Source organism: Microcaecilia unicolor, chromosome 9, assembly GCF_901765095.1.
Source record: "Microcaecilia unicolor chromosome 9, aMicUni1.1, whole genome shotgun sequence".
In the NCBI taxonomy this organism is placed as follows: domain Eukaryota; kingdom Metazoa; phylum Chordata; class Amphibia; order Gymnophiona; family Siphonopidae; genus Microcaecilia; species Microcaecilia unicolor.
Window position 1 is genome coordinate 20699174 of NC_044039.1, and position 8800 is coordinate 20707973.

An 8800-nucleotide genomic window follows, 5' to 3' on the forward strand; every position below is an offset into this window, starting at 1 on the left:
TTCTTTTTTGATTTATTTCTTTTAGATTATTTGAAAAATCTTTCATCTTGGATCAATTTCTGTTAACTTGTGGTCGGTAGAATGTTTAAAATTAGAAATAAGGATGTATAATTTGGTTATATGATTTCTAAATTGTGTATAAGTACATAAGTACATAAGTAGTGCCATACTGGGAAAGACCAAAGGTCCATCTAGCCCAGCATCCTGTCACCGACAGTGGCCAATCCAGGTCAAGGGCACCTGGCACGCTCCCCAAACGTAAAAACATTCCAGACAAGTTATACCTAAAAATGCGGAATTTTTCCAAGTCCATTTAATAGCGGTCTATGGACTTGTCCTTTAGGAATCTATCTAACCCCTTTTTAAACTCCGTCAAGCTAACCGCCCGTACCACGTTCTCCGGCAACGAATTCCAGAGTCTAATTACACGTTGGGTGAAGAAAAATTTTCTCCGATTCGTTTTAAATTTACCACACTGTAGCTTCAACTCATGCCCTCTAGTCCTAGTATTTTTGGATAGCGTGAACAGTCGCTTCACATCCACCCGATCCATTCCACTCATTATCATTCATAAATGAGAAGTTATGTTTGTTAAAAGCTCAATAAAGAAAATTAAAAAAAAAAAAAAAAAAAAAAAAACAGTACTTGGACAGTTCTGAAACACTGCATGTGGTTCCCAAGGATGGAATTCCCTGCAACCTCGGGAAGGGTAAACATCCATGGGGCAAATTCTTTTGCAAGGTCGTTCTACTCTGCCTGTTCCTGACCTACTACTACTATTACTTACTACTACTTAACATTTCTAGAGCGCTACTAGGGTTATGCAGCTCTGTACAGTTTAACAAAAGGACAGTCCCTGCTCAAAAGAGCTTACAATCTAATAGGCAAAATGTCAAGTGTCAAGTGATGGCAGTCTAGATTTCCTGAATAGAGGTATGGTGGTTAGGTGCCGAAGGCGACATTGAAGAGGTGGGCTTTGAACAAGGCTTTGAAGATGGGCAGGGAGGGGGCCTGGCGTATGGGCTGAGGGAGTTTATTCCAAGCATGGGGTGAGGTGAGGCAGAAAGGGCGGAGCCTGGAGTTGGCGGTGGTGGAGAAGGGTACTGAAAGGAGGGATTTGTCTTGAGAGCAGAGGTTATGGGTAGAGAGGTAATGAGGGGCTGCAGACTGAGTGCATTTGTAAGTTAAAAGGAGAAGCTTGAACTGTATGCGGTATCTGATTGGAAGCCAGTGAAGTGACTTGAGGAGAGGGGTGATGTGAGTATATCAGTCCAGGCGGAAGATAAGACCTAATAGGCCTGGCCCTTACATGCTTGAATGCAAAGATCCTGTGCGCTTATTCTGTGTTTTCAGTTACTTTTCTGGTCTCCACCACCTACACTAAGAAGCTGTTTTAGATATGAATCCCTCTTCTGTGAAGAACGGTTTCCTTGTGTTACTTTTGAGGCTAACCAATCAAAGTCAAGTTTTCGTGCGTTATGGATAACTTTGAGCTATCATAACCCTCCTCCCTTATGAGGGGTATATACAGTATCCCATATCTTCAAATCTCATTCCATGAGGCATAGAGTACAGATATTTCTCTGTTGCCCAAGGAGACTTAGCCTGTTCTTCTGGAGATATGGCACCTCACCAATAACGTGTAAAACAGCTTTATCATGTATTTTTTCCTGCTTGCAATGTTTCATTTGCATCCTAATGCTCTGACTCGCACCACTGTTTTCTCCTGTGGATTTTGTACCTTGAGGTAATCAGATATCATCATCTTCTCATCTCCTGTTTGATACCCATCATGGTGGTTAGAGAAGTGGGCTAAAAACCAGGGAGCCTGATTCAAATCCCACCAATGCTCCTTTCGACCTTGGGCAAGTCACGTTACATTACCTTAGGTACAAACTTAGGGGCAGGGGAAGTTCTCACCATGGGCTACCATAAGATAAGTTATTTTACTTTTAACCCAGGTTATTAGTAACCAGGGGGCCCTTTTACTAAGGCAGGTAGGTGCCTACACGCATCCAATGCATGCCAATTTGGAACTACTGTCCGACTACCACATGCCTCGGCGGTAATTCCATTTTTACGCGCATCAGAAAATATTTTTTTATTTTCTACCGTGTGGCACTAATCGGGAGGTAGTCGGCATTGTTCGTGCACTGAAGATTACCGCCTGGTTAACACGTGAAACCTTACCACTAAGTCAATGGGTGGCGGTAAGGTATCATGCCCAAAATGGACCTGTCCGTGTCCAATACATGCACCTACACCAACACTGGTTGTTTTTTCGTATGCCTTAGAAAAAGAGCCCCCTAGGTCTAGTTGCATAAAATGGGTCCTGTACTAAAATAGCATGAGTTAATGGCAAAATAACCTGTCTTAATGGTAGCCCATGTTGACACTTCCACCTTTAGAATGTGTGCCCTTGGGGGACAGGAAAATACAGTACTTGAATTTAACTTAACTGAACTACTAGTGAAAAGATGGGAGCTAAACCCAAATTCCTTTCCCTTTCCCTAAAATCAAAAATGGACTTTAAATTTTAGTTGACAACCCCTTTAGCATTCCTTGAAGATTCTTATATTGACCCTCATTTTTCTATTGTGCCCACATTGTTGCAGCCCTTAGGATCATATTAAAAGGCAAATATATATATATTTACGAAACTTAAGCCTGAACTAGATAAAACCCAACTCTCTATACTTGACTACCAAAGTCTACTCTACCATGAATGAACTTTAACGCAATACCACTCTATATCTAATTCCGAATTTGAACTCTTTATACTTGACTATTTAATCTACTATGTCAATCATGATCTCTAATGTAATACCACTTGTATCTCTCACTCCGGAAATGGCGATCACCATGACGGAACAATGTAAGCCACATTGAGCCTGCAAATAGGTGGGAAAATGTGGGATACAAATGCAAAAAAAAATAAATAAATAAAAAAAAATATATATATACTAGTAAAACAGGCCCGTTTCTGACACAAATGAAACGGGCGCTAGCAAGGTTTTCCTCGGAGTGCGTATGTTTGAGAGAGAGAGTGTGTGTGTGTGTGTGTGTGAGAGAGAAAGTGTGTGTGAGAGAGAAAGTGTGTGTGAGAGATGGAGTGTGTGTGTGTGTGTGTGTGAGAGTGAGAGAGAGAATGAGTGAGAGAGAGAGACAGACAGAGTGTGTGTGTGTTTGTGTCAGAGAGAGAGAGAGAGTGAGTGTGTGAGAGACAGAGTGTATGTGTGTATGAGAGTGAGTGTGTGTGAGAGAGAGTGTATGTGAGAGACAGAGAGTGAGAGTGTGTGTGGGGGGGCTCCGAGTTCCATGACCCCCTCCTTCCCTCCCTCCCTCTCCTCCCCTCCGAGTTCCAGGCCCCCCTTCTGTCCAAGGTGCAGGCCCCCCTCCCTCCCTCCTTCCCTCTCCTCTTCTCTCCTCTCCTCTCCCTCTCTCTCCTCTCCTCCCTCCCTCTCTCTCCTCCCCTCCAAGTTCTTGGCCCCCCTTCCCTCTGAGTTCCATGCCCCCCTCCCTCTCTTCCCCAGCGTGTTCCATGCCCCCCTCCCTCTCCTCCCCAGCATGTTCCATGCCCCCCTCCCTCTCCTCCCCAGTGTGTTCCATGCCCCCCTTTCCTCAGAGTGTGTATGTTTGAGAGAGAATGTGTGGGTGAGAGATGGAGTGTGTATGTGAGCGAGAATGAGTGAGAGAGAGAGAGACAGACAGAGTGTGTGTGTTTGTGTCAGAGAGAGAGAGAGAGAGTGTGTGAGAGACAGAGTGTGTGTGTGAGTCTGTGTGTGAGAGAGAGAGTGTGTGAGAGAGAGTGTATGTGAGAGACAGAGAGTGAGTGTGTGTGTGCGAGTGTGAGAAAGTGAAGCCTTCAAGCCTTGAAGCATTCTTGCGCTCTGTAAGGCTCCATCTCCTCAATTGACGATACGTAGTTCAGGAACGTTGCAGGAATGCTTCAAGGCTTGAAGGCTTCACTTTCTCGGCTTCAGAACGTTGGAGGTGTGTTTTATTATATAGGATATATATATATTGACCAAGATTAACCCCAGGACAGATTATTGATACCCCTCACTAATGCCTCTTCTTTCCTAAGACTGAGCCCCAGGTACTGCAATATTTTGCCTGACAGTCAACTAGAATGCATCCAGTTTAGCACCTTAGAGCCTTCATCCCCTTCCCCTCGTTACTCGGTTTAATTATGAGCGTCCTGTGAGGAATTATATCCTTTCTAGTAACTGAAATGACAAAAAGTGAATGCACTGGAAACAAAAGGGCAGGTGAACATTTTGAAAATCAAATTAGTTCTAGCGGTTTAAGCTCTCTGTATTTCCGTGGTGATGTCTTTGGAACATTTGCGGAACAGTCATGTAGGAGAATCCAGTTATTTTATCGCACATTGCTCATCTATGCATTAATTTGTCCTACTTTTAGCCAGTGCCGTGGATTCAAGAGAAACTTTCCTTTGGAGCAGGAATTCACTGATAGGTAATCAAATTTTCAAGTGTGTCTGAAAGAAGCTCTTTATGGAGATTTAAGCAGGAGGATATGAAATTCCTTTGGGGCTGTAGAACAGAACAGAGCTCTCATTTTGCTCCTAAACTTCCCTCAAACAAAGACACACAGTATTAGCTGCTGTATGAATTAAGGTCTAGCTCTGCTTATTTTTCCATCTTTGTTGCTAAATACCAATTTAAGTGTTGAATTTGTTCACCGAAATATATTCAATGCAATCTAGTTACTTTGTTGAATTCCTTGCAATACCTTTGTTGGCGTTAAAAGATAAAGAAGGGAATAACATTTAATCTGCATTTATTTATTTGCTGCATTTGTATCCCACATTTCCCCACCTATTTGCAGGCTCAATGTGGCTTACGATGTGTTACAACGACATTCATACTAATGGAATAAGAATTTCAGAATATAGATACAGATAAGGTGCATAAGAATATCATGGCAATCACATTAACGGAATGAGAATTTCAGAACTGTTACGAAAAGATACATAAGAATGTCATGTAGGATTAGGAGTGTATGATAGGTAAAACATAACGTAAGGATATCAGGACAAGATATAATATACAGCGATGAGGATGTGATCGAAATAAACAAGTTAGAAAAGTTCCATAATAGTTGTATCTGGCATATGTATTTCTATAATTGAACAGAAACCAGAATGCAGGTATATATTTAAAAAAAACTACAATGATGTAAACCTAAATGTACACTGATAAAACAGCATTACATAATAAATCAATATTCTATATTATACTAGCCGTTGAGCCCGTAAAAACGGGCTAGTATAGGATGGGGGGGGGTTGAAAGGCCCCTTCTCCTCGCCGCTGCAAGGCCCCCCCCCCCGCCGCCGAGCTCGCCGCTGCCCCTCTGAGGTCACCGCAAGGGCCCCTCCCGGAGTCGCCGCCACCCCTCCACCCGGGCCGGGCCCTTCCTTCGCTATTGAAACAGCGCGGGAACGCAGCACACAGCTCAGCTGAGCTGCCGTCCTTCTTCTCTGCCTGTGTCCCGCCCTCGTGGGCGAGGGCGGGACACAGGCAGGGAAGGAAGGCCGACGGCAGCTCAACTGAGCTGTGTGCTGCGTTCCCGCGCTGTTTCTATAGCGGAGCGAGGGCCTGGCCCGGGTGGAGGGTGGGTGGCAGCGGCGACTCCGGGTGGGGGGAGTGGTGGCGGCGACCTTGGGGGGGGAAGCGGTAGCGACGGCGGTTTCGTCCCTCCCCTTGCGCAGTAGAGACCCTCTCTGTCCCGCCCCCGTCATCACGTATTGACGCGAGGGCGGGACAGAGAGGGTCTCTACTGCGCATTTGCGAGTGAGTTCGGTCACTCGCCGTTTATATGTTTGATAGTGAATTGTGCTCAGTTTTTTTTTGGTGCTTCACATCGACCCGTAGGCTGCAAATGTGTAAAGACACCATCAAAGCATCACTGCACACACTACCTCTACTCTTACATCAAAAGTTAGCAAATAAAACAACAATCAGAAAAACAGCTACTTGGCTGTATAGTTGTAGCAAAAAAAAAACCTTCTTGTAGTCTCTGAAAGGAGAACATCTTATGAATGGGGTGGCGTGACTACTGGTGTCCTATGCAGATAGCAATGTAAGCCCCGGGGCAACGTAATGCTTATATATTGCAAAACACTCTGTGATACATCAGACGAACAATTTTCCTTATCTTTGGTTTGTATTTCTATGTCAGTTATTAACGGATGGTCAGCAGTCTATGAGAATAAATACAGCAAGAGTTTTTTCTTTCTGTTTTATCATTTCCTCTTTTAACCTTGTAAATTGTGACTCATTTTCTGATTGTCTTAATGTTATCAATCTTCACACAGTATTGTGTGCATGGCAGGGGCGTATCTGGAATCCGGCGGTAGGGGGGGCCAGAGCCAGAGAGGGGGGGCACATTTTTGCCTCCCTCCCCCCCCCCGCCGCCGCCGCCGCCGCCGCCTCCTCTCTCCACCCCCTCCCCGCCGTCAACCCTCCCCCGCTGCTTACTTTTGCTGGCGCCGAGGTCCGACCCGCAATCGCCGTTTTTCGTCTTCCTCCGTGGCCATGCTTCCAGGAAGTAACGCTGCAGTGCTGATTCGTTGAATCCAGTTCGACGTCTGACGTCAGACGCCGAACTGGATTCAACGAATCAGCACTGCAGCGTTACTTCCTGGAAGCATGGCCACGGAGGAAGACGAAAAACGGCGATTGCGGGTCGGACCTCGGCGCCAGCAAAAGTAAGCAGCGGGGGAGGGTTGACGGCGGGGAGGGGGGCCAGGGCGACATCTGCGGGGGCCCAGGCCCCTGTGGCCCCACGCAGATACGCCCCTGGTGCATGGACTTATTGGTAAAGGTCCCATCTACATTTGAAGTTATGATATCAGCACCATCATGCAAGTAGGATAATTTCCTCAGTAATAGCATATAATATCTCATACAGAATTAAGGGGTCCTTTTACAAAGGCGCGCTGAAAAATGGCTTGTGGTAGTGTAAGCGCGGGGTTTGGGTGCACGCCGATCCATTTTTTAGTGCACCTGTGAAAAAAAGGCCTTTATTAAAATTTTTGCCAAAAATGGATGTGTGGCAAAATGAAAATTGCCACGCGTCTATTTTGGGTCTGAGACCTTACTGCCAGCCATTGACCTAGTGGTAAAGACTCACGCGGTAACCGGGCGGTAATGACCTACGCGCGCCAAATGCCACTTGGCGTGCATCCGTTATGCGAGCCTGAAAATAAAAATATTTTTCAGACGCGCTGTCGGATGAGCGCCAAAAATGAAATTACCGCAAGAGCCACTCGGTAATCAGGCGGTAACTCCATTTTGGCGCGCATTGGGCGCACATAGATGCTTACGCGGCTTAGTAAAATGACCCCTATGCTTGCTATTACACTTTGGGGTCCTTTTACTAAGGTGCGCTGAAAAATGAGCAGCGCTAGTGTAGGCACGTGTTTTGCGCGCACGCAAATCCATTTTTCAGCATGCCTGTAAAAAAGGCCTTTTTAAAAGTTTTGCCAAAAATGGACGTGCGGCAAAATAAAAATTGGCGCGCCTCCATTTTGGGTCCGAGAACTTACTGCCGTCCATTGACTTAGTGGTAAGGTCTCACGCAGTAACCGTGAGATGGGGGATGCACTTAAAAAACAAAATTACCACCTGGACCATGTGGTAGCCGGACGGCAACTCCGAACTGACGCGCATTGGGCACCCATAGACGCCTACATGGCTTAGTAAAAAGGCCCCTTTAACTTTTATCAGGTTTCCATTGCTTTTCCTATTATTTAAAATTAAAATTAAGAAAATTTTACTTGGTCATTTTTTCCATAATCCAAAGATTTTCTCTTAGACATATGAGTAATTATTAAGCTACCTTACCCGATGATGTATGTATATATATATTAATGATCTACATGTCTACTTGATCTGTGCCACACTGTATTATTAAGCGTAGGATTAAGGCATTTCTGTGTATCTGCAGTAACTATGTGGACAAATATTTTATTTGTGATGTATAGTTTCAGCAAAACATTTCGTAACAAAACACATTACCAAAGAAAAGTACCCTAGATTGAATTAAGATTGAAATATTTCTTCCCCACATACTCAATAAATAGAAATACTTTTAAAGCTTCTTTAAAATCAATTACTAGCCAAAGTACGATAAGCAAAAATCTTACCTTGGGCTTCCCCTTTCTGAAATGGCATTTAGTTAGAAGGCAGAAGCAGTGGTATCTGACTCTGACCAATGGCAGTAGGGGAGGGAGGATGGTACAGTTAGTACAGCAAATACCTGCTTATACAGCTGCAAACCCCTAGAAAGCACTCTTATGTTCAACTCCTTAGATTTCTATTTTTTATACTAGGAAAATCCATTTGATTCTCAGAATATATATCATAGCACTGAGATGGTACTATATAAAATTTATTGTACAGTTCATGCAGGGTTTATCATATTCAGCTGTGGAAAGTGTTAGTGTGCTACCTGCATGCTAAAAAATATTTTTAATTTTTACGCAGAGGGGGGGTATAACTGGGGTGGAAAGTGGGCATTTCTGCGCTAATCAGCTCAGCTACGTTACTTCATGCTGACTTTTTAGTGAACCTTTACCGCCTACAAAACAGGTGTCAGTAACTAACGCAGTCATTTTTTTTTTAATGGCCACAGGCTAATGGTTGACATTAGCGCATGGCCATTAATGCAATAAAAGGAAAATCAGCCACTTTTCCCGCGCGCCAGGGCCCTTTTCCCTGCAGTTAGTAAAACACAAAAATATATGGCCACACGGTGAGATAACTCTCACGGT